Genomic DNA, 27726 nt, shown 5'->3' with positions numbered 1-27726 from the left:
GAGGTTAGACCAAAGATCCTCCAAACAGAATTGTTTCATATTTTATTCAGATCAGAAACTAATCAGGAAAAGATAATCAGTCCTGCCTGGCCGGCGTGGCTCAGTGGTTGAGCATCGACCTTGAACTTAGGAGGTCATGGTTGGATTCCTGGTCAGAGCATATGCCCAGTTGCAGGCTCCATCTCCAGTAGGGGCGTGCAGGAGGCAGTCCATCAATGATTCTCTCTTTTCATTAACGCTTCTGTCTTTCTTTCCCTGTGCCTCCTGAAATAAAAAATAAAGAAAAAAGATAATCAGTTCTAAGTATCTTCAGATACACTGAAATAATGATAATAGCAACTAACATTTATTAGGCACTATATAATAGACATTTTATATGCATTATTTCATATAAACCTTATAAAAATCCAATGAGGTAGATACTACCATTGTTCCCATTTTACACAGGTAAGTAAAAAAATCTCAAAAAGGTCAAGCTATTTTCCAGTGCCCCACACTTGGAAAATGGTGGAAATAGAACTCAAACCCAGGTCTTTCAGACTCTAAAACCTAACCTCCTCATCTCTACCCCATATTATGTCTATATATTTTCAACTGCTTTTTCTCCTTGGAAAGAAGTCCCAAAAACTTGACCAGAAGAGGGATTTCTCCACCACAGAAAGCAGCTCTCAGAACTGAATGCACACTTAACTATTACAAATATTTATATATATATATATATATATATATATATATATATATATATAAAAGATGAAATGAATAATAACCAATTGGAAGAGAAATTCAGTATTAAGGAGATGGCATATAAGGAGCTAGAGGATTCCACACTCTTCCCTTTTTTGAACAGAGCATGGAAGAAACCATAGGTCATCAGCTTTAATTGCCTCTTTGAATAGATGAGAAGGTAAGAAGTGACTTTTTCAAAGTCTCAGCATTATTTTAGTAAGACAAATGTGAAAGCACTCCTAATGTACTTCACAATTGTCTGTACTACGAATGCTATTATTATTAGCACTATCAGTATTACTACTATGACAATGATGACTACTGTGATTTTATATTAGGAGGCTGTGAAGATACCTGACTCAAGCTGCTTCATGAAGTGTTCCCCACTGAATGGGTACTAGAAATACTCTGGCATTGTACTTTATGCATGTGATGATGGTACACACTACTATGGCATATTCAGAGCGGCTGTCATTAAGACAACATAGCCCTCCTCACCCTACTCACACATACACACACCCTCTACACCAGTGGTCGCCAACCTTTCAGACCTCACGGACCACCAGTGGTCCATGAACCACCGGTTGGTGACCACTACACTACACTATTCTTTTGTGAACTGTCTTCCAAGTACTTATTACTATCTAAAACAATCTTATTGCCTGGCAGGTGTGGCTCAGTGGGTGAGTGTCGACCTATGAACTAGGAGGTCACAATTCAATTCCAGGTCAGGGCATATGCCTAGGTTGTGGGCTTGATCCCCAGTGTGGGGTGTTGCAGGAAGCAGCCAATCAATGATTCTCTCTCGTCACTAATGTTTCTATCTCTCTCTCCCACTTCCTCTCTGAAATCAATAAAAATATATTTAAAAAATAAAATAATCTTATTTATTTATATGTTTACTGTCAGTCCCCTCCCCATGCTATGTAATGTAAGTTCTAAGAGAGCAAGAATTGTATCTGTTTTGGATGTTACTTTATTTCCTGATCCTTGAGTTAAACATTTATTAAGTGAAGGAAGGTACCATCGACATGAGTCAGTGCAATGACATGAGTCAGTACAATGTGTGAATGTTTCCTTTAACCATATCTGTCTGGAGCAAGATGGATTCTCTGAACAAAAACAGATGGGAAGAACCTAGAACATTTTTATATTGTTATATCTTATGGTGATGCAGTCCCTGGCATGCATCCTTTTTGGCACCCAGAAATCACAGAAAAGTCATGACCTGTTGTCCTAGATTGTTTTTTCTATGACGAAAATAGGTGTAGGCATTGCTCAATACTTGCTAATTCTTGGCACAGGAGTCCATACCAGCTTGGGTTGAAGCCAGTTCAAACAGGCTAGGAAAGTATGTTATACCTAAAATGATGGTTTAGACCTGGATTAGGTGGTGCTTTAGGTCTAAGAGTCTATTCTTCAAGTGAATCAGCATGAAATAAACAGCAAAATGAGCAAGAAATAGCTTGGTCTTTACAAAAACATGTAACTCTAGCTTTAAAAGACCATTTATGCAGGTCCCTAAAAAGCAAGTTTAACATTGCACCTAATAGGAAAATAAATATCTCCTACATAAAAGTCTAGAAGACCATTTTGGGTCATAGCACATTGTTAGGAGGCAATTTCAGAAATAAAACATTGTATACTTAATGCACTGGGGATATGGATAAGAGTGAGTTAATTACTATAAATCCTAATTCTAAAAACACAGAGCACTGCTTGAAAACCAGAGGGAGAAGAGCAAGGTGGGGTGGGGTCACAGAGGTCTGAGCATAGGTAGAATGCATTGCTTCTGCCACCTGGAGGCCTCTTTTCAAAATGGCAAATTCCCTGAGAACGATCAATCAGAGCCAAAAGATCTGATATTGGAATAAGTGCTTTGGGATATACTCTGGATCCACTGAGGCTACAAACATAAGCACCTTAATGTCTCATTATGGCCCCAAGATTCCTCACCCCAAATCTTAGCCTTCTTTCCTCCTTTTTCCTGCCCAATGTGACCCAAAAACTATTAAGTCTGATGTCAGGAAAGTGCCTGGGATTGGCCTTCAGAGATGTTCACTTTTGGTCCATACAAAGTTTTATTAAAAAATTGAACTAACATTTAATAAATGGAAAATTTCATGTTAAAAAATCATCAGCTTTTCAGATTCGCTTAAATTTCATTTTTCTCTCTGGCACTGTCTATATTCCCAGATGGCAAAAATCAGCTGAAGCTAAAGAGAATCTGCCCCCTTTGAACAAGACATGTGCCCTTCAATGTTGCACAGTCTCCACCACCCCCGATTATCTCCTAACTTTAAGGTCTGTGTTTATTGGTATATGTCATTGCACTCACTTTTTTCAATAGTACACAAATGTTTCTTGGAACCAGTATATCAAAAATTGGAAATCAAACGAATCAAAAATTCACTTGGAAAGGGCAAGTCCAAGAGTATTTAAGACAACTTTCAAGTACAACGTGAGAATTCACCCCCCAAATAACAAAACTATAGTAATTAAGACAGTTTGATATTGTCACATGGAAAAATAAACAAAGAGAATAGAATCCAGAAACATATTAGATAGGTAGATAGGTAAGTAGCTGATAGGGTAGATAGGTAGGAATGAGTAGAGGGAGGGAGGGAGGGAGGGAGGGAAGGAGGGAGGGAAGGAGCGAGGGAGGGAAGGAAGGAAGGAAGGAATGAATGAATTACTAATCAAGGAAGGAAGATGTCCTGTTAAATAAATGATGAATATCAATATTGTAAAACAAATTACATTATAATCATATTTTATACCAGAGTTTCTGGTGTGCTACAGCTTAAATGTAAAGAGGCAAAAAAAAATTTAAATTTGAAAAAATACAGAATAATACATTTATGATTTGAGTGAGGAAAGGATTAAGTATAAGCCAAAAATAAAAGATGGAAAAATTTTAAATGTAATATTTAAATGAAATATTTAAAATGTAATAGTTCTTCTCAACACCAAAGGCACCATAAATAAGCTAAAATATAAGCCAATCACAATCAGGGAGAAAATATTTGCAATATGTGTAACTGACAAAGGCTTAGTATCCAAAAATACAAGTCAACAAGAAAAAAAACACAGAAATATAGATAAAGGATATTAACAGACAAGTTTCAGAAGAGAATAGCTAAACAGCCAATACAACATAAATGATGATAAACCTCATTAAGTAAGAACAGAAATGCAAATTAAGACGATAATGAGATGCCATTTCACAAACATTAATGGCCAAAAAAATGCAAACTTGACAACACCAACCAGTGGTTATGATATAGAGAAATAAGGACCTTCATATAGTAATTAGGGGAGTGGAAACTATTTCACAGCCATACTGGTAAGAAATTAGGTGTAACTAGTAAAATTGAAGATGTGTACACATTTTTTAAATTATTGTGGTGAAAAGGATGTGTATAGCTTTTAGCTCAGTACATCCACTTAGAGGTATAGCCTGAAATTCGTTCATATATGCTAAGGAGACATGTCCAAAAATGAACTGGCAATGTGTAGATCAACATGAATGCATCAATCCAACAGTGAATTTTGTTAAAATAAGGAATCGGTGTGTGGGGGGGGGGGGGGGGGCGGGGGTTAAAAAGAACAAAAACATAAAGACTCACACATGGCAATTACTGAAAGACTCTGGCCTCATCAAGGACTTAGCTGAAAGTGAAATGAGCTCAAAAGTGCTGACAGGCACAAACTCTAGACTTCTTGAATGTTGACTCTGCCTCAAGGACAGAGCATTAAAGGTTTCTTCTCCAAGAGAAACAGAGACTCAAAGGGTCCCCTTTTTATTCATGAAATTTCCACCCTATCACCAATGACATGTTAGGCATCTACGTTCTTTATCTCCCTCCCTCTTCTCAACATCTTGGCAATGGAGATGCCATTATTCCCCCTTTCCCTCCCATATTCTACAGGCTAATAAACTGATACTTAAAGAAGTCATAGAACATGCCAAAGTCACACAGCCATCAATGTGTCAGATAATTTCAGTTACCATTTATTGAGTACCTACTGTGTGCCAGGCAATGTGCTAGGCACTGAGGCTACAACTGTGAAGAAGACAACATCCCTGCAAAGATGATTAGCCAAGGAGGGAAAGAGAAAGAAGAGACTCCTGGGTACATGCTCTAAAATGAGCTCCTTTTTTTATGCAACTAGAGGCCTGATGCACAAAATTCGCACAATCGTAGGCCTTCGCAGCCCCGGCTGCCTTGTGGCCCCACGACCCCATCCCCCACCCACTGGTCTTTCCAGAAGGTCGTACAGCTGTCTGGTCTAATTAGCATATTAGCTCTTTATTATATAGGAGGATGTTGATGTGGCAATTGTCAGGACTGTGAAGAAAACATGTTAAAGGAAGCAAAGTGAAAGCAAAACCAGAGGCAGATAGAAAAGGTGGTCAAACGGTGGTCTTACACTCCCACCTAGCCCCAACCCTGCACAGATCCAGCCACTGAGACCTCCTGAAACTAGTGCCCAGCTCTACACAGCATGGACTTACATATGCTTTCATGAGGCTGGAGCCGTACATGTAAACAAATAAGTAAGCAAGACAGTTACAGTTAAGTGCTAAGAAGGAAATAAAACAGATAAACGGTAATTAATTGAGAGGAGGTAGTGTATTCCAGAAAAGCCTCCATGAAGAGATGGTACGGTTCTGGGATTGGCGAGATGGGAGGTTTGAGGCAGACACATTAGAACTTGAGACAGAAAGAACTCAGCTTGTGGGGAACTGTGCCTGGAGTGCAAGGAGCAGAGTCGAGTCCAACATGAGATGAGGCTGAAGTCAGGGGAAAGGACAGATCAAAAAGGAAGTGGCACAGACAGAGATCATGGAGCCAGTATGTATTTCACTTCCTAACTGCAATAATAGTTATTCCCTGGATCCCAGAGAGTGCCCACCAGTAACCCAGGCAGGATGAAGGCTAGCACCAATATCTCACTGTTTCTAGCTGGAACTTTGTGGCTGGTTCCTTTCAGCCATAGTTCACAATAAGAAACCGGTTTATTCCCATTTCACACCTTCCTAACTATGTGTACATTTTTCTCACCATACTAGACTATTTGATTTAAGGCAGAACTCACAGAAACTATTGTAGTCCTTCGCACATAGCAATTACTCAACAAATGTTAGTTAAACGGATTTTCAAAAGCAGGCATGGGCCTAACTGCTAGAAAGTTTTAGTGTATAAAATTGAAGGCTGGTAGAGTCAGAGAAAAAGAGCTCTCCTAGCTCAGAAGAAGGGGGAGGAGGGCACGGCAGGAAAGGGAGCCACAGCAGCCTTTCCTGTCCCATTCTTTGAACTGCTTCTTAAGCCACTTGTACTTACCCTTCACCTTTGGGTGGAGAAACAAGGACTTCAGAATGTGGCCTCTGGGCACCCAGCCTCAGGTAAGTGCACTATCGATTTTTCTAGATAGAGCAATTCAAACGAAAATAAAAAGTATGCTTTTAAATTGTGCTTTTCAGGTAGGAAGAGAAAACAACAGTTGCCATATTTTTGCAGAATGCCACACTGATGTTTCCAGGACTCAGCACGCACCTCTGTAACTTACATGTACTGAGTGAGCAGCAATGAGACATTTGTTAATTGGAACTCTAATGACCAGTTCTTACCAATATCTAACGTACTGCTTCTGTCAGGAGCTGGGCTCATTTTCTCAAACAAGGAGGATAAATAAAATAGACTTCTGACTTAAGAAGGTACTGCAGGAAAGAAAATACCTTGCTTTCTTTTGTTTCAAGTCAAACTGATAAGTGACTAAATCACAATATTTAGATAATACTTTTTGCTACTCCCTGAGTTTTAATACACACACACAAACACACATACACACACACACCAAGTCACCTTTACCCCACATTTCCAGCATTCAGATCATCACTATCTCAGTTTGGCAGGGACAGGATAGCTTCTTAGAAAAGGTAACATTTGATCTGATTCATTAAGGAGGACTAAGAGTTCTGAAGGTAAAGGAAAGGGAAATGTTATGAATAACATAATACAACTTCATTTAACAGAATTCTTAGTTGTTTTTATATTTTCTTATATATTCAGTATCAAAGTACAGTGGGTCTTGGTGGGAAGATTTTGAAACAGGGTAGCAGTAGGGCACTTTATGCCTAGAAAAAGGCCTACAAATACAAAATAACAACAATAACTCTAGTAGCAGTAATAGGAGTAGCTACTGCACAGTGAGCTACTGTACCAGATAGTGTGATGAGCATTTTACATGTATTATTTCATCTCAGTTCACTAAATCACCATGGCAAGTATTGCTTCATTTCATGAAGATAATAAAGCTCAGGTTCACAGAAGCTAAGTCCTTTGCCTGAGGGTTCATAATTAATAAGGAGCAAGAATAGGAATGCACAGGTTTCCTTGGAGGACAGACCATGCAGTGGTCAACGGAAGAGTCATATCCTGGGACACAAGCCTCCCCTAGACTTTGTGTGTGTGTTTCTTTTCTAAATTTTGAGTGTTGAATCCTATCATCTCCACAAAGCCTTCTAGCTCTGTGTCCTAAAGTCTTCACAATCCATCCCAGGGCTAGACGATACCACCCCCCATGCCTTTCTTCCCTGTTCTGAGCCTCCTGCTACAGCTCCCAGCCCTCCTCCTAATTCTCTAGACAGAACTGAGCCCAAAAGTAAACCCGAGAAGAAAGATTCCTGCTATACTCTGTTACTGATGGGGAAGGCTGAGAAAAAATGTGATCCCTCGATGGCTCGAGAACTAACAGCAGTGCTTTCTAAACGACCAAAAGATCTCCAAAATAAAAAATTAATGGATTCCAGAACCAGCATCAGGACAACTGATGCCAATGGGATTCTGCATAATTCAGTGTTATACTGTCAACTATGACATATCTTTGGGCAACAGCCTAAGTTTCCTTTGAACAACGTGAATTGTCAGAAGTGATAGGAGCAGAAGAGGGAACAATGTCAAGGACACTAATATAAAAAAATGCATCTGAAGAGTTTGGTTAAAATAGTCTCAAAATATATAAAAGGGGAAAAAAGTAATTCTAAATTAATACATTCACTCCTAAAATATATGTGCATAATGAACTGAATAACTTAAAAAGTATTTGTAGATCGGCAACTATTTCATCTATAGACTTGGAAGTATGTATATTCAATTGGACAAAAAAACACACCTTTTAAACACTAATTCTCTTTGGAGAAAATGCAAGATGACCTAACATTCAAGATTATCTTATATTTGAGTCTCTGTGGGTAAAGAGCAGGAGCTAACCTCAATCTTATTCCATAGATTACAAAACAGCTCTTGAGTGCCTTTGTTATGCCAGTCATCATGCTTATCCTTGGAAATAGAGAAAGGTACAAAATGATCTAATCTTGACTTTCAATATTTATTTAAGTGAAAGCATTTATTGCCTTAACTCTGCTTTTCATATATGAAAACAATATGCATACCTGGGTTTCTTTGTGTTTCAGTGAAGAGATAGTCTCTTTCGGCACCAGCTTAATGGTGTGCTCTGTGTCTTTTCTGTCCTTTGCACCAAATCATACCCAATGCTATGCAGTATTACATGACCCACTTAATTCTATATTCCAACAGACATAGGAAAGATCAATTCACATATAATTACAGATCTTTATTTTTCAGGCCATTTCTGCTAGAAAGCCACTTCCTGGAAGTATTCAGACAGAAGAATGAATTGCTTCAATGGAAACCACCATAATCCAACGCACTTCCTCCACTGGCCTATCACTGCCTGAGATTCACACCACAAACATGATTCCATGACCTAAAAAACAGACAAGCCACCAAAAACAAAGCATTATGCTTGGAAGTACCACTAAGAATGCAAAATACATGAGCTATTTAAGACTCACTTCTTCTAAAAGGTATATAGACAAGTTAAGAGGAAAACCTCTGAAGGGATGTGACCCAGGATGCTGGGTAACTTTGAAAAGGAGAAAAATTAGAAGGAGCAGGTTATATTTTCCCAGGAACAGAGGGCCCTACATCTCAGGATAACAAAGAGAATAGACAGAGCGTGGCCAAAGGAGGGGTGAGCAGAGCCTTGACAGTTTTGTCAAGGAGTGCCTACACTAGATGCAAATACAGGATTCTGTTTAGTGGTCATGTTTTCCAGTCGATGACTGGATATCTCTGGATCCAGTGCAGGCACCTGTCTAGATCAATATCCTACTGTGAATGAATCCTGACCTACCATTACACAGATGAAATCTCAAGCAAACCAACCAATCTCTTACAAAGATGGTAAGAATACAACTGTACCGAGCATCAGAATGAGAGAAGCCTTCAAAAAGTTTCAAACCTTCACATCCAAGATCCAGGTTCCTTCCTATATGGCTTCTGGTTTTGTCCAAATTGAGGATTTCTCTCCTTTAATTACAATGCAAATTTGATCTGGGGAAGCAGCTCTCTCTGCTCTCTAGGGGACAGGCCTCTTAATTCCACAGCCATTCGGGCTCCTGCTTCGTGAATCTGTGTCTTTGAGTTAGCAAAAGAATGCACACCACCCTGCCTACTGTGTCCTTTCTGCAATGGAAGCTCTTGCTGTAGCCTTTAACCCACAGGCCTCAGAGGGGCTGTGGGAAACCTCTTTGGTGGGTGGATGGAGCAGCTCCGTCTCCATTTATTCCTTTGCCTTTCAGTTGAGCACTCCCTCTCGGGCAGTAACTCCAGAACGGCTTTGCTGAAGTGGACTCAGGCTACTAGAAATGGTCCTGAGACCAATAACTCATTTCACAGCGGCTGCCAAGGAGCTGTCAGACAGTGGTTCTATGGCCACGGGTCAGATTTAAAACTGTGATCTCAAGGAAATGCATGTGCTTCACATCCCATTAAAAGTAGCTTGAGCCAGACAGAGGCCCCCATGGAGTCCATCAACTTTGTTTTTGTTGCTGGGCCAGGCCTTGTGTTTGAATTGAGAGAAGAAGAAAAGTGGCAATCTCTCTTAGAGGCTGAGATTTCACTCAAAATACAGGTGTGGGCAGAAGTAGGTTTACAGTTATAAGTATGCAAAAACAGTTTATTCTTGTATTATTTATTATTGCATTATTATTATTATTATTATTAACCTACTTTTGCCTACCCCTGTATTTTTCCTGCTCAGCAAATGCTTATCCATTTACTTCTTCAAGTCAAAAAAGCAGAGTTTCAGCTCTATGATACAACCCAAAGAACCTAAAGCAAGAGAATTACAGTCTCGTTACATATCCATATTGACTATTTACTGAATGGACTAGAACCGTGGTCGGCAAACCACGGCTCGCGAGTCACATGCGGCTTTTTGGCCCCTTGAGTGTGGCTCTTCCACAAAATACCACGTGCGGGCGCGCAGGTACAGTGCGATTGAAACTTCGTGGCCCATGTGCAGAAGTCGGTATTTTGTGGAAGAGCCACACTCAAGGGGCCAAAGAGCCGCATGTGGCTCGCGAGCCGCGGTTTGCCGAGCCGCAGTTTGCCAACCACTGGACTAGAATATCAGGTAGGGTTCAACTCGAGTAGCAATATCTACTAATAATTGGGAATGGCTATCTGGAACACTGCTGAAAATACCAAATTGGGGAAAAGGTTGGTCAATTAGCAATGTCTCCTTTAGTAGTAGATTCAGGAGAGGGAAAAGACAGTAATTATGCCACATATTTACTGACGTTAGTCTGTGAATCTTTTCTTTCCTGAGTTTGTCACAGCTTTCAAATCAGCTTACCTGCTTATAGGTCACACTCGCTAATGCAGTAAGCCATCGAACAAGCACATCTAGCCATGTCATTCCTCCCGAGGCTCACATTGCCAAGGTCTCTAGTGTGGTATATAATGCCCTAGAATCCTGAGCTCCAGCCCATCTCTCATCACTCCTCACCCCAACACTATGCCCCAGTAACCCCGATTCTCACATTCCCTAAAATGCCCCTCCTCTTCTCACATGTTGCTCTTTTTCTCTGAGATGGTTTCACCTACCATACATATTCCTCTTATTAAATTGTACACAACCTTCAAAGCTCAATTCAAATGTCACTCCTTAGTCTCTCCGTCCAGGATACCCCAAGATCTTTTGTTCATATGACTATGATGGTGCTTTTCATTATAGTTTTTTAATGAGAACCTCTGCATTGCAAGTGATATAAACCAAGTCAAACTAGCTTAAAAAATAAGAAATATCCCAAATTATAATAAAAATAGGAATATACTATCCCTTTGTGTCAATGAAAAGTTTGAAGACAGAGTTTTCAGACATGACCAAATCAAGGTGCTCAAATAATACCTTCATGCCTGATTCTTTCATTTCTAGGCCTTCTTCTGTGTTGACCTAATTCCACGCAGTTGGTTCCCACTTGGGGGCTGCTTCAGCTGAAAGTCTACCTACAGGACATTTTCTTTTCTAATAGTTCCAATAGAAGCCTCAGAATTGAATCTTATTTGGCTGTCTTGGACCACCCTGAACCAATCATCATGGTCAATCAGATGAAATGTGCCAATTGTCCAGGTCTGGGTCAGATTCCATCCCTGAAGCAAGAGGGATAAATCCACTCTACCCAAACCGTATTGACAGACAGTGGAGAAGACTGGGTTCATCAAAGGAAGACGGTCATGTTATTCCCAGAAAAAGGAAGAATCTATTCCAGGAAGGAAAATAATAATTGTATACACACACCCAATGATGAATATTGAGTTTGTATGTCTCTTTTCCCTACCAACCTGAGCCTATCTCACCCATTTCATGGTACTCAGTGGCAGAGCCTTCAAGAACAGGATAAGGACAAACACTTTTTCCTTAATTCTTTGGACATGTATAGGAGCTGCATTTCAGTCTCCTGGGAACATGGGTATTAACTGTCTTTTTACCAAATATTTCCTCATTCTATGAAGCAATTTATGAGTCTTGGTGTAGCTTGCAAAGACAAGCATTTCTCGAGTCCTTGCTTGATAAGCACAGAAGGGAATTTATGTGAAGTGTTCTGTGATATGTATTATGTTAACTTGCTAATAAAATTTATTCCAGTTTTTGTGTTTATTTATAGCACACTGATTCAGAACCGATGCAATCATTAAAAAACGGCTTATGTGTGACCAATTTAAAATATAGAAAACCTCTTACTGTAACAAGAGAAGATAAAGCAGTTAAAATGAATAAGAAAACACAAGCTTTTGTTAATGGCACAAGACAAAAAAAGGAAATGGGAAAGCTCTAGTGAATATAGATATATAGGCATTGTTCCTGAACTTTTATTTGAAATCATACTAGTATTTGATTTTTAAGACTCAATATGCAAAGAAAATCCCTGATCATTCATAGTTAATCCCTGAAAAGTATACGAAGCTTGCATGAATGTTAGGCTAAGAATTTATACCATTAGTGAGTTCTTCTCCCTCTGTTAACTCCCCAAAGTGTTCCACTCTGTGACTGAGCTAGTAGAAAACACACTACCTTTCCAGTTTTAAAGCCCTGCATTCAGATTCCAGTCTGCTGAATTCTGGTTGTGTTGTCAAGAAAAAGCAACTTGCTCAAAGGTATTTCTAGTTCTGTTACAAAACAAACAATGACATTGATTTCAAAGTGGCAATACTGCAATGCAGACACATTTACCCAGCTGCGAGGAGCACATCATATGTTTTACTTAACAAACACATCTAGCACTTCCTTGTGCCAGGCATTATTCTGGGTGCTTCATGTATACATTTGCTCATTTAATCTTCACAATAACCCTTTGGCATAGTACTAACATTATTTCCATTATAAGAGTGAGGAAACTGAGTCACAAGGCAGTTAAGTCACTTGCCTAGGATAGCAGTAGTAAGTGCAGAGCCATCAGGTGGACACTGGCACCTGGCACTGTAGCCCTTGTTGACCAAGTAATAACTGCTTCTCACATGTTACACTGCTTCTCCAGTAAGGTGGCTTTGGAGTAAGGCAAGCTTAAGTTCAAACTCCCTGTGCAACCTACTAAATAGTGACCAGCAAGTTATTTCACTCTCGGATCCTAGATCTTCATATGGTACATGAAGATAACAACTATCATATAAACCCCTAGCACCCGCAGCACCATGCCTGGCACTCAAATATTAGCTTCTAATACCAGCAAGTGGGTATGCATATAACACCAGCCAGTGGGTATGATGTTTTGGAACATTCAAGGGAAGATATAATTTTAGAAATCACCCAGAGAATTCAGATAGAGACAAAAAGCAGTGGGGGGGACAGGGGGTAAAAAGTATTTCAGGCTTGATGCTCAAAAGCAAGTTTGGGCTTTGAGTCATCCAATTCATTTTGGAAGTGTCACATACCTTGTGAAGTGTTCATCGTGGTCCAAAAGTCTGACCAGGATTTCAGGAAAAGAAGAACCAGGCTATTGATCCATACGTTCAAGAATTAACAAAATTAATTCAGTGTTCTTCGGCAACAGAGTAAATGAATAAATACTGCCAGAATGATCCCCACAATGGTTATTATGTGTGTTAAATCCTTCAACAAAATATAGGGAGATTACAGTCAAAGGAATGATTTCTTTTCTAGTAACCACCCAGCTGGTGTTTTCTGATAATATAATAACCAAACTGATTCATCTACAGAACCAATGTAATCACATTGAAATGAAACATTTAAAAGTTTTTTAAATGTTATCCAGAAAGTCTAGGATTTGTTTACATGTCCTTACAAAACCCCCAAAATCAAAATAAATCACGGTAAAAAAAAAGAAAATATAGTTATTTATTTATTTATTTATTTATTTATTTCTAAACAGTTGGCTAATGTAATACTTGTAGACATGGTGCCATATATAATAAGAGTCAATCCTCTCTGACCCATATATGAAAAAGGATTATTATTCATCTCTATAGCAACATTTTTAGCAACTATTTGGTAAGCATTATACTAAGCATATAAGGTACTCTAAGTAAAATCTTCACAAACATATTTCAATGCAGCAAGTAGGACTATTATCCACATCATAGATAAGGAAAGTGACTCAGAGACAGTAACTAGCTTTCCCAAATCCTCACAGCTGGTTTACCAGTTTCGATAATTTCATCTTCAAATAGAAGAAACCTAAGTCTAAGTTTAAAGACTTGCCGTGGCTGGTTGCTCAGTGGACCAAAGGGTCTTGGGTTCTATTCCTAGTCAAGTGTTGCAGATTCCCCAGCCCTGATAGGGGCGTGTGCAGGAGGCAACCAATCAAGGTGTCTCTCTCATATTGATGTTTCTCTTTCTCTCTCTCCTCCTTCCCTTCCACTCCCTCTCTTTGAATTATTTTCCCTATATTCTTCACCAAATTAACTCATGCTTTGGGTCTCAGTTAAACCACCTCTTCCTCAGAGAAGCTTTCCTTGACTCCTAATGGTGTCAAACCTCTCTCTTGGACCCTCTCAGCACCATATACATTGTCTTCACAGCACTTACCACTGTTTCATTTTACATTTATTTGAGAGGTTAACTGATTAATTGCTTATTAGCCTGTGTCACAGTCAGCTCAGGCAGCTATAACAACAGACTGAGCAGTTTAAACAACCAGTGTATTTTTCACACAGTTCTGAGGCTGGGAAGTCCAAAATTGAGGTTCTGGCAGATCTGGCTTCTCATGAGAGCCTGCTTTGTGGTTCATATGCAGCCATCTTCTTGCTTTCTTCACGTGGCAAATGAGGTGAGAGATCTCTCTGGGCTTCTTTCATAGAGGCACAAATACCATTCATGAGGGTCCATCCTTATAACCTAATCACCTCCCATAATACCATTGTATTGGGATTAGGTTTCAAAATGTGACTTTGGGGAGGACATAAACATTCAGTCTCTAGCTGCTTATACTGGTAAGTCCCCTGAAGATAAGGATTGATTCTGTGCTTGCTGGATTCTAGCCCTGATTTCTAGCACACTCTATGGTACATTGCAGATACTCAGAAAATACTGGTTGAATTAAAAAACAAACTAGAGAAACCAAGAGTTTTGTTCTTTGTTCTCTTCAAGACCTCTTCACTAGTGGCTTCCTGAGCAGAGTCACCTTGACACCTATCTCTTGATTCCTAGACTCTGTCAGTCGGATTCAGCTCCACATACTCCAGGGAGCTGGAGTCAGGTCCAGGATCTTTGTAACCCATGCACAGTGTGCTCTGATCTCATGGGCTGGGTCTAGAAAACAACTACATTTTTCTCAAGTCCTTAAAATGTACTGTAAATAATGAATAAGCAAACAAATTAGCAGTACAGTGTATGATTAAGAGCTCAAGTTTATATAAATATATAAATAGTGAGATCTTCATATAGTGAACGGTGTCCACTGGTTATGTAACTTCTCTAAGCTTCAATTATCTTCTATATATATAAAAGCCTAACGACTAGAACAACTGGAACAACCAGTCAACCAGTCTCTATGATGCGCACTGACCACCAGGGGGCAGACGCTCAATGCAGGAGTTCAGTGTGCTCCCACAGCCAACTTCCCACGGCCCCTCCCCCCAGGCTGGCCAACCTCCCACAGCCCCTCCCCCAGGCCCCAATTGGGGGTGGAGGGGCAGTAGGCCAACCTCCTGCAGTCCCTCCACCCTGTCCGGCCAACTTCCCGTGATCCCTCCCCCTGGCCAGGCAGCCCCTTGACCGGCTGGCCAACCTCCCAATAGGCTCCGATTCGGGGGCAGGCCGGCCAACCTCCTAGGATCCTCCCCCGCGCCCCCCCCCCCCCCGCCAGCCAGCCCCCAGATAAGCCTCAATCACCGGCCAGGCCGAGGGACCCCACCCGTGCACAAATTCATGCACTGGGCCTCTAGTTTCAGTATAAAATGGGGATAAGATTTTTATAGGTATTCAAAAAGCTAGTATATGCAAAACATTTAGCCCAGAAATGGATACCATTACTAACAAATTTTCTATAACTACAGAAATGTTCTTCTTAGAAAAATTGTCTTTATAAAGAGGAAAATACTTTAATAAAATGTGGGGTGATTTAAGGTAAAATGGTTAAGAACTGTTGCTGTAAGGATTCCAGGCAGTGGACATAGTTATTATGAATAATTCAAACAACAAAATGCTTGACTTTTTGAACCCAGTTAGTCTACGCTGTGCTCAGAGCTCCAATGGAACTTTTAGGTCCAACAGAGTAGTGAAATCAAGGTCAATTCTTCCATTTCACAGAACCCAAAGTTTAATTCTCTACATTTAAAAAATGCTGTGTTAATAAAACAAGTGAGACAGAAAAGGACAAATACTGTATGGTCTCAATTATACACGGAAAAAAGCTGAACTCATAACAATAGAGAGTAAAATGGTGATTATCAGAGACTATGCACGGGATAGGAGGGTGAAAATAGGCAGATATCAGAGTACAAACTTCCAGTAAAAGGGTGAATAAATTCTGGGGATCCAATGGACAGCATAGTGATAACAGTTAATAATACTGTATTATCGCCCAGGCTGTTTTGGCTCAGTGGATAGAGCATCAGCCCGAGGACTGATTCCCAGTCAAGGGCAGGTACCTCTGTTGCTGGCTCCATCCCCAGCCCTGGGTGAATGCAGGAGGCAACCAGTAAGATGTGTCTCTCTCACATCAAAGTCTCTCTCTCTCTCTGTCTCTCCCCCCTTCCACTCTCTCTCTAAAAAAAAACAAAAAAAAAAACAAAAAAACAATTGAAAAAATATCCTCTACTAGTATGAGGAATAATAATAATAATATTGTATTATAAACTTGAAAGTTGCTAAGAGAATAGATGTTAAATGTTCTCACCACAAAAGAAATGGTAATTATGTGATGTGATGCAGGTGTTAGCTAACACTATAATAGTAATAATTTTTCAATATATAAATGTACTGAATCAACACATAATACACTTAAACTTTCACAATGTAAAATGTCAACTGTATCTCAACAAAGTTGAGGGGAAGAAAACGTTTCCTGTTCATTTGCTCGTGCCCTTCTACTCCATTAAAATTTGATATTACTCTGCCACTTAGTTTTTACAATAAAAAGCAGCTGTAAACAGCAGAGTTCTTCAGGTCTTCTCTCTCACAGTACCTTTAGATCACAAGAAAAGTGTTGAAGAATGTTTTCCAATTTCTGTGGAAAAGACTGTGGCATATGAATATCCACCAGCATCTCATATCCATGCAGACATCACTATCAATCAGGGTGTTGTTTCCCACTAAGACCTACATGGTGTTTCATAATCCTCAACAGAGAGCTTCAGAAGTTACACTACTCAATCAGAGTTGATATGTGAAATGTAACCTATTCTCCGTACTTGACCTACAGAAATGTTCTATAAGAGACCAGAAATAAAGTTATAACAAGAACCTCAGGTGTTGATGGCACCACCCATGAGGACTAGTCTTAGAATATTATTGCAATCAAAGAACTGTAGTCCATAAGCAGATAATAATTTTAAAATAACTCAATTTCTTTACTAGTATTCTCAAATGCCATGAGTGGGGAATATTGACCTCAGGAATAATTTATTTAAAATTTTCATTTTTCTCTCCCCTCTGCTTCCTTCATAGACAACTTCTTCCACAGCTCACTTGTCAAACTCCTCAAAATATCTGTCACCCAGCCCTAAAAAAGGCCCATCTCACCTTTCTTGTCCCAATTTCCTCCAGTTTTGCATTGCCACAATGAAAGAAGCCAGTCTAGAATGATAGTGAAGGAGTAAGTACTGAAAAGGTAAAACCAGTATAATCTTTAACATTCAGGGGGAGAAAAAATTGCGAATTCTCACACTTTAGAAACTTTTGGATAGATCTAGCCCAGCGGATCTCAACTTATGGGTCATGACCCCTTTGGCGGTCGAACGACCCTTTCACAGGGGTCGCCATCCTGCATATCAGATATTTACATTACGATTCATAACAGTAGCAACATTACAGTTATGAAGTAGCAACAAAAATAATTTTATGGTTGGGTCACAACATGAGGATCTGTATTTAAAGGGCCAGAACGTTGAGAACCACTGATCTAGCCTATGATTTTAGGGCATCACCACCCTTCCTCTATTTTGAGAATCAACGTTTTTCATTATGTGTGCTAGAGTTCACAAAAAGGGTCCCAAAAGCCAAATCTAAAAGCAGCTTTGGCACAGGAATGGCATTTTTGGAACTAATGCTCAGAATTCCCCCACAGAACCTGTGTGAAAAAAAAAAAACCACTTCAAATGATGAGAGCTTATTTCTACCTTTTATAGCTACTTCTTTCTCTCTCTCATTTCTTCCCCATGTAATTAAAAATGTGGAAGGAGAGAAGGAGGGGAGCTGCTATGAAAGTCAGCCTTGATTTCATTCATTAAAGGCAACAAAAATTAGAAAGTAAAAATTACTGTAGCTTTTACTTCATCTCAAGACAGAAAGGCTCTGAGCAATAAAAGATCAAAGAAAAACAAGGAAAGGGGCTGGCAGAAAATACAACCCATAGCCATCATGTCCCCAACTTTAAAGGAATCTCGATCTTTCCACAGATATTCAGGGGTTTTCTTCTAGCTTTGGGTCATAAAAAATTTTATACTGGCATCCAATTTTATTTGAATTCTAATACATACAGCACAGCTTTGAACCCCAGGAAAACATCTCCTTCATAGGGGTCCTTTCTCTCATTCTGGACACCAACCAACCATATTCTGACTCTATGAGGGATAAGTAAGGCCAAAAAGCTCATACAAGGTCAGAAGAAAATCTTTAGAGGAGAGAGCAACATTTGAGACAGGAAGACAATGTGCAGAGATTCTCAAGTCTACCAGACCTACCAGAAAGAGACATGTATTTGAATTAGCAATATGCCCAATACATCTCTCCCCACCCATGGTTGTAGCTCTCATGGCCATACTCCAGCACTTAGGGAAAACTCCAGGCTCCCCATTATCTTCTTTCCTGAATCAGCTTGCTGTTTTGGTATCTTAAGTTTTCATTCCATTATTTCATATTATGTGTTAGGAGTTTGCACCATGAGATGAGGTCAGAATTTTACTCCATAACACTGAATATTTTGAAAAGTTAAATTTATACATCTCTTTATCAGATGGCTATGTTGGAAATTCAATATCAGTCAAGCTGAAGGAAGCCCCTTCCCTTTCTCATGCTCAATGACTTGGGCAGTTCAGAATATTTGGTGAAGGGCTCTTCACATCCACTCTAGTTCCCAATGATATGCCCATTAGACATATCTGCAGTGTCCCTTGAGTGCAGATGGCATTGCAGCTTCCTGTGAAACTTGAGCACAGGATGTTTGCTGGCAGGTGGATCATAGACTCATAGTGTCCAGACTTACAAATAATCTAAAAACTGCCTCCCCATCAGTTTCCCCCCAGGGTGACAAAAGACAGCAGGTTGCTGCTCCCTATAGTGGTAATTATCTCTCCATTTACAAAACACTCCAAAAAGTATAAAAAAATACCTTCCGAGGTTCCCCTTCACCTGTGAAAATCTGGTCTCATTCCCCAACCTACACATTTCTCCAGGATGTGTGAGAGAAAGAGGTAGGTAGAGGTATGAGAAAAGATGCTGCCATTTTCCTTTTCCTTCTTTTCAGGAATAGTGGAAAAATGGAAACAGCACCAAGAAAGGAGATTAAGCTCCAAGATTGCCTTGTAAGTATTAATTGAGGAAAATGGCATTACTTCAGCATCAAATTATATTAGATGCTATGGGAGAAGGGGGGAAGGGAAAGAAAAGATTGCTAGCTAATTTCAATATTGCTCCTGGTAAAGAAGCATTAGACTATACTCAAAACAGAAGACCTTAAGGGTATTACATAAAGGTGTTCATCTAAGCATAGCCATTAGATCAAGATTCCAGACCTTCCTAAATGACTAAAATATATATCAAAAAAAAGGTAGAAGGAGATAAAGCAAACAAATAGAATAAGTTGATAGTGAAATACTATTTATGTACATACACATCCCATTACATCACATAAATACAACTGATACAACTGAGGTCAAACCTCTCAACACATCAATAAATGGAAATGGGTTTAACACACCAATAATACTTTCCGATTGGTTAAAAAAGCAAAATTCAACACATCCAAGACGCACACCCAAATCAAAGAGATTAGGAAAAGTTAAAAGTAAACTGATGAACATATAATCAAAATTTCTATTAGAAGACACACAGAAAGAAAAAGCCCATTTGTAAGAGTAGTAATAATACTGTTATCAGAGTAATAATACTGCATCAAAATCCACATGAGTAAAACTATAAAGTAATTGAAGGACACGTTGTGCCTTGCTCTGTTGTATTTTGTGCCTTTAAATCAATGCAGCAGATCCAAGCAACAGCAGCCCCCTGATCACCGCAGCCTCCTGATCACCACAGCCTCCTGATCACCACACCCTCTGTCTGTGGAACAGCAGCTGTACGTGAAGCCTCCCCCCACCAGCCAGAAGAGCCAACACAGCTGTGAACAACACCCACCAGCGGAGCTGCTGACAACTGGAAAGCAGCTGCTACCGCAACCGTCTGAGCAGCAACCACAACCCAAGGAGCCCCTGCCACCCAGGGAGCAGCCACTGAACATCTCAACATCTACATATGTCAGCGAGATCAAACATGGGTAGACAAAGAAACCCCCAAAGGAAAGAAAAGGAGGACTCGCCAGAAAAGCAGCTAAGTGAGACAGAGATATGCAACATGACGGAAAAAGAATTCAGAATAAGGTTCCTAGAGTACATGCACCAGATGTTCAAGAAGCAAGAAGAAACAGATGAAAAACTCAACTACTTATGCAAGAAGCTAGAAGAAACAGATGTAAAAATCAACAACTTAAGTAAGTCCCAAGAAGAAATGAAGAGTGACATAGCTTCAATAAAAAACTCCATTGAAAGTATCAACAGTAGACTGGGAGAAGCGGAGGACCGAATTAGTGAATTAGAAGACAAGGAAGCAAAACACACTCAAACTGTACGGCAAATGGAGAAAAAAATTAAAAGACAGGAGGAGAGCCTAAGGGAGCTTTGGGACAACATGAAACGAAACAACATACGAATAATAGGGGTGCCAGAACAACAGAAAGATGAACATGGATTAGAAAACCTATTCGAAGAAATAATATCAGAAAACTTCCCTGAGGTGGGGAAGAAAAAAGTCACACAAGCCCAGAGAGTCCCAAACAAGGTGAACCCGAAAAGACCCACACCAAGACACATCATAATTACCATGGCAAATGTTCAGGATAAAGAGAGAATCTTACAGGCTGCAAGAGAGAGACGGAAAGTAACATACAAGGGATCTCCCATTAGATTATCAAATGATTTCTCAACAGAAACACATCAGGCCAGAAAAGAATGGACGGAAATCTACAAAGTGATGCAAAGCAAAGGACTGAATCCAAGAATACTCTATCCAGCAAGGCTATCATTCAAAATTGAAGGGGAAATAAGAAGCTTCACAGACAAAAAAGGGCTAAGGGAGTTTATCACCACCAAGCCAGCCATGCAAGAAATGCTAAAGGGACTGGTGTAAAAAGAAGAAATATCAAGCTCAGAAAGAAAACAGCCACACACACACACAAAAAAAGAAATGGCTACAAACAAGTACCTTTCAATAATAACTTTAAATGTAAATGGACTAAATGCTCCAACCAAAAGACATCGAGTGGCTGAATGGATAAAAAAACATGACCCATACATCTGCTGTCTACAAGAGACCCACCTCATTAGAAGGGACTCACACAGACTGAAAGTGAAGGGATGGAAAAATATCTTTCACGCAAATGGAAAGGAAAAGAAAGCTGGGGTAGCAATACTTATATCTGACAAAATACATCTCAAAGTGAAGGCCATAACCAGAGATAAGGAAGGCCACTTCATAATACTAAAGGGATCAATACAACAAGAAGATATAACCCTGGTAAACATATATGCACCCAATGCAGGAGCACCCACATACATAAGAAAACTTCTGGAAGATATCAGGGGAGAGATCGACAACAATACAATCATAGTAGGGGACTTTAATACACCACTGACATCACTGGATAAATCCGCTAGACAAAAACTCAGCAAAGAAACAGCAATCCTAAATGACTCACTAGATCAGATGGACTTAATTGACATCTTCAGAACACTTCACCCCACAGCTGCGGAATATACATTCCTCTCAGGTGCTCATGGGACATATTCAAAAATAGACCACATATTGGGTCACAAGCAAAGTCTCCACAAATTCAAGAAGATTGAAATCATAAAAAGCTTCTTCGCAGACCACGATGGCATAATGTTAGAAATAAACTACAATAAAAACAACCCAAAATACTCAAACACTTGGAAGCTGAATAGCATGTTATTAAATATTGATTGGGTTACCGATGACATCAAAGAAGAAATTAAAAACATCCTGGACACTAATGACAATGAAAACACAACAATCCAAAACCTCTGGGACACAATGAAAGCAGTCCTGAGAGGAAAGTTTATAGCTCTACAGGCCTATCTCAAAAAACAAGAAAAAATGGTAGTCAATCATCTAACTCTACAACTCAAAGAATTAGAAAGAGAGCAACAAGAAAACCCCACAGTGAGCAGAAGGAAGGAGATAATAAAGATTAGAGCAGAAATCAATGAAATAGAGACCAAAAAAACAATACAGAAAATCAATGAAACCAAGAGCTGGTTCTTTGAAAGGATAAACAAGATTGACAAACCCCTAGCCAGGCTCACCAAGAAGCAAAGAGAGAGGTCCCAAATAAACCAAATCAGAAATGATAGAGGCGAAATAACAACAGACCCCACAGAAATACAAATGATTGTTAAACAATACTACGGGCAACTCTACTCCAACAAACTAGACAACCTGGAGGAAATGGACAAATTCCTAGAAAAATACAACATTCCAAAACTCAATCAGGAAGAATCTAAAAACCTCAATAGGCCAATAACTATGGAAGAAATTGAAGCAGTCATCATAAAGCTTCCAGCAAACAAAAGCCCAGGGCCAGACGGCTTCACAGGGGAGTTCTACCAAACATTCAAGGAAGAACTAAAACCTACCCTCCTCAGACTACTACAAAAAATTCAAGAGGAAGGAACGCTTCCAAGCTCATTTTATGAAGCCAGCATCACCCTAATACCAAAACCAGGTAAAGACATCACAATGAAAGAGAATTACAGGCCAATATCCCTCATGAACATAGATGCCAAAATCCTCAACAAAATCTTAGCAAATCGGATCCAGCAGTACATCAGAAGGATCATACACCATGACCAAGTAGGATTCATCCCAGAGATGCAAGGATGGTACAACATCCGTAAATCAATAAATGTGATACATCACATAAACAAATTGAAAGAAAAAAACCACATGGTCATATCAATTGATGCAGAAAAAGCATTTGACAAAATCCAACACCCATTTTTGATAAAAACTCTCAGAAAGGTGGGAATAGAAGGATCATACCTCAACATAATAAAAGCCATATATGACAGGCCCACAGCCAACATCATACTCAATGGACAAAAACTAACACCATTTCCCCTAAGAACAGGAACAAGACAGGGATGCCCACTCTCACCACTCCTGTTCAACATAATACTGGAAGTATTAGCCATTGCAATTAGGCAAGAAGAAGAAATAAAAGGCATCCAAATTGGAAAAGAGGAAGTAAAACTGTCCTTATTTGCAGATGACATGATATTATACATACAAAACCCTAGAGACTCCATCAAAAAGCTACTAGACTTAATACATGAATTTGGCAATGTAGCAGGATACAAAATTAACCCCAAGAAATCTGAGGCATTTCTATACACCAATAGTGAACTTTCAGAAAGGGAGATCAGAAAAACAATCCCATTTACCATCGCACCAAAAAAATTAAGATACCTAGGAATAAACTTAACTAAAGAGGTTAAAGACCTCTACTCAGAAAACTACAGGACGTTGAAAAAAGAGATAGAGGAAGACATAAACAGATGGAAGAACATACCATGTTCTTGGATTGGTAGAATCAACATCATTAAAATGTCCATACTACCCAAAGCAATCTATACATTCAACGCACTTCCCATTAAAATACCAATGGCCTTCTTCAAAGATCTAGAACGAACTCTCCAAAAATTCATCTGGAATAAAAAAAGACCCCGAATAGCTGCAGCGATCCTGAGAAAGAACAAAGTAGGTGGGATCTCAATGCCAGATATCAAGCTGTATTACAAAGCCACTGTTCTCAAAACTGCCTGGTACTGGCACAAGAACAGACATATAGATCAGTGGAATAGAATAGAGAGTCCAGAAATTAGCCCGAACCAATATGCTCAATTAATTTTTGACAAAGGAGGCATGAACATACAATGGAGCCAAGATAGTCTCTTCAATAAATGGTGTTGGGAAAATTGGACAGACATATGCAAGAAAATGAAACTAGAGCACCAACTTACACCATACACAAGAATAAACTCAAAATGGATAAAGGACTTAAATGTACGACAGGAAACCATAAAAATTCTAGAAGAATACAAAGGCAACAAAATCTCAGACATATGCCAAAACAATTTCTTCACTGATACAGCTCCTAGGGCAGTTGAAACTAAAGAGAAAATGAACAAATGGGACTACATCAAAATAAAAAGCTTCTGCACAGCAAAAGAAACCATCAACAAAACAACAAGAAAACCCACCTCGTGGGAAAACATATTTGCCAACGTCATATCTGATAAGGGCTTAATCTCCAAAATTTATAGGGAACTCATACAACTTAACAAAAAGAAGATAAACAATCCAATCAAAAAATGGGCAAAGGATCTAAATAGACACCTTTCAAAAGAGGACATTCAGAAAGCCAAGAGACATATGAAAACATGCTCAAAGTCACTAATCATCCGAGAGATGCAAATCAAAACAACAATGAGGTACCATCTCACACCTGTCAGAATGGCCATCATCAACAAATCAACAAACGACAAGTGCTGGAGAGGATGTGGAGAAAAAGGAACACTTGTGCACTGCTGGTGGGAATGCAGACTGGTGCAGCCACTATGGAAGGCAGTATGGAGGTTCCTCAAAAAATTGGAAATGGAACTCCCATTTGACCCTGTGATCCCACTTCTAGGAATATATCCCAAGAAACCAGAAACACCAATCAGAAAGGATATATGCACCCAGATGTTCATAGCAGCACAATTCACCATAGCTAAGATCTGGAAACAGCCTAAGTGCCCATCAGTAGATGAATGGATTAGAAAACTGTGGTACATCTACACGATGGAATACTATGCTGCTGTTAAAAAGAAGGAACTCCTACCATTTGCAACATCATGGATGGAACTGGAGAGCATTATGCTAAGTGAAACAAGCCAGTCAATGAAGGAAAAATACCACATGATCTCACTCATTCATGGATAATAAAGACCATTACAAATTTTTGAACAATAATAGATACAGAGACAGAGCTGCCTCAAACTGATTGTCAAACTGCAGTGGGAAGGCCAGAGAGAGTTGGGGGGCAGGAGGGAGGGGAGTAAGAGATCAACCGAAGGACTTGTATGCATGCATATAAGCATAACTAATGGACATAAGACACTGGGGGGTAAGGGAGGGTAGGGGTTTGTCAAGGGCGGGGGGGAAAAAGGACACTTATGTAATACCCTTTGTAATACTTTAAGTGAAAAATAAAAATAAAAAAAATAAAAAATAAATAAAATAAAAAAAAAGTAATTGAAGGACACTAAAGTTGGCTTAAACAAATAAAAATATTTTCATATTCTTGGCTAGGAAGAATCAACATCATAAAGCTTTCAATCCTCCCAAAGTTAATTTTTATACTTAATGAGCTCAAGTTAAATGCCATCGGGTTTTTATTTTCCTAAAGATAAAGTTGATTATTAAGCTCACTTGGGAAAACTATGAAAAATAAGAGAAATAAGTTTGATATAAAAACATTTTTAAACCCATAAAATTTTTAAATGCTTTACTGGTGCAAGAATAAACAGAAAGATGGGGCAGGGGGCAGGGGCAGACTAGAAGGGGCCAATGGGGGGAAAAAGGAGACAGTTGTAATACTTTCAACAATGAATATTAAATAAAGAATAGACAGAAAGATAAATGGAACAAATAAGCCAGAGATAAACCTAATCACATATGGAAATTTAGCATTTAATGATTTAATTTATATAATTGAAATTTTTCATTAATTCAGAATCAGCATCTCAAATGAGCTGGGAAAGGATGGATGTCTTAATAAGTGATATTGGAATAACTGGTGAGTCAAATGGAAAAGATAAAATTGGATCCATTCCTCACTCCATACACCAAAATTAATTCGCAATGGGTCTGACATTTAAGTATAGGAATAATACTATACAAGAAATGAAAGAAAACATCAACGCATTTCTCTAAACTTGGACGTAAGAAACACTTTCCTATGACTCAAAATCCAGACTCAGTAAGGGGAAACTTTGATAAAGTGGACCCAGTAGACTGAGGTCCAGAGAGTCTTTCCAAATGAAGAGGACTGCTGAACTACTGAGACTGTTCACACCCTTGAGTGGGGGTTAAAGGCCTCTAGAGTGCAAATGAAATTGAATTCTCTCCTAGGGAAACTGGGGATGAGGATCAGAAAAGGTTATGGAAATCAGAGAAATAAGAAAATGTGACTTTTCTTGCACTTCAAATTTGCACATGAAAATTCATACCAACCTTAATAAATAATAACTATAATTAAACCAAAAAAAACAAAGGTTACTCTTTCTTGGTGCCTTCTATGTGTATCTTCTAAGCCTTACAATCATTCCACCAGGAAAGCGTCATTACTCCTCTTCTGCCACACCCACAGTTTGCAGCTGGGAACATTGACACTCCAGTTAACTTTCCTAAGGTCTTAGCTAATAAACTATAAAGCCACTTAACTAGTAGCACTAAGCACAGTGCTAGACACCTTGCTGGTATTAGTATATTTATCTGATTAATTAATTGGAATGTTGAAGAATCTCTGACTCAGAGAGTTCTGAACGAATTATTAGTTGGTCTGATTTACTATGGATCACTTAAGTGACTCACATAATTAGCATATATGATTTAGAAATCTACCATGTACAGGACACTATAATCTAAGGACTGTAAAATAAGACAGATACTGTCCTCACCAAGCAAAGGTATATCAGGAGATAAAAACACACAAACAAGTATAAGGAAGTAAAAACAAACTAGAATTGCAAAGCACTTATTTGGAAATGTAACGGAGGAAAAGATCACTTCTGCCTTGGGACATGAAAGAAAACCCCCTGCAGAAGAGGCATGTAACAGAGAGGTAGTTTTAGGCTCCCAATGCCAGTGAGAACCACCCAAATCTTATACTTTGATGAGGGTGCAAAAGCAATTATCTTGTGTATTTGAGTATCACTAACTGGCCTAATTAATTCAAAACAACCCTACCTTCTTTTCTGTCAGCAGCAGATTTTTTGCCTGGATTATATGGATAACTGCACCAATTCTGGCCTTTATTAGACAGCCCAAGTGAATCTCATTTGTTCCAAAAAGATAGAAGTACTGAACCTCCAATTTGCCCTCTATGGATAGGTAGCATGCTGCACTGACCCCCAAGAAAACCTAAAATTATGTTAGATTACTTATGTATAAATATGCAATTAACTACATGACTGCCTGTCCCTTTACTTCTCCTTTTTCTGTAAAATGCACCCCACCCCATAGGGCTAATACAGGATCAGAGCCTGAAGTCAAGTCCGTATTACATGACTCCCCATCACAGCAGGTGATTGGACCCAGCCTTGAATATTTAGGCTTTTCTCACAGTGGTTCTCAACCTTCTGGCCCTTTAAATACAGTTCCTCATGTAGTGACCCAACCATAAAATTATTTTCGTTGTTACTTCATAACTATAGTTGCTACTGTTATGAATCGTAACGCAGGATGGTCTTAGGCGACCCCTGTGAAAGGGCCGTTCGACCGCCAAAGGGGTTGCAACCCACAGGTTGAGAACCGCTGTAAACAACAGAATTGGGGCACAGTTTGAGTTTCTTTTAACTCAAATTGAGAAGATGGACACTTGGGCACTATGAA

The 27726-nt window shown here is 39.3% G+C and overlaps 1 protein-coding gene across 1 annotated transcript in view; it reads right to left on the bottom strand.

The window, feature by feature from the left end:
• Nucleotides 1–236: 236 nt before the first annotated feature.
• The window catches only part of PRELID2 (PRELI domain containing 2), a 134222-nt gene continuing 106732 nt past the window's right edge, over nucleotides 237–27726 (bottom strand). The window contains exon 8 of the transcript XR_011471507.1: nucleotides 237–264. The gene's annotated coding sequence lies outside the window, so the exon portion shown is untranslated. The remainder of the gene's footprint in view (nucleotides 265–27726) is intronic.

Source organism: Myotis yumanensis, unplaced genomic scaffold (assembly GCF_028538775.1).
Source record: "Myotis yumanensis isolate MYYU_CA2020_CCGP unplaced genomic scaffold, mMyoYum1.0.hap1 SCAF_5, whole genome shotgun sequence".
Classification (NCBI taxonomy): domain Eukaryota; kingdom Metazoa; phylum Chordata; class Mammalia; order Chiroptera; family Vespertilionidae; genus Myotis; species Myotis yumanensis.
This window is presented reverse-complemented; position numbering and strand designations above follow the sequence as displayed.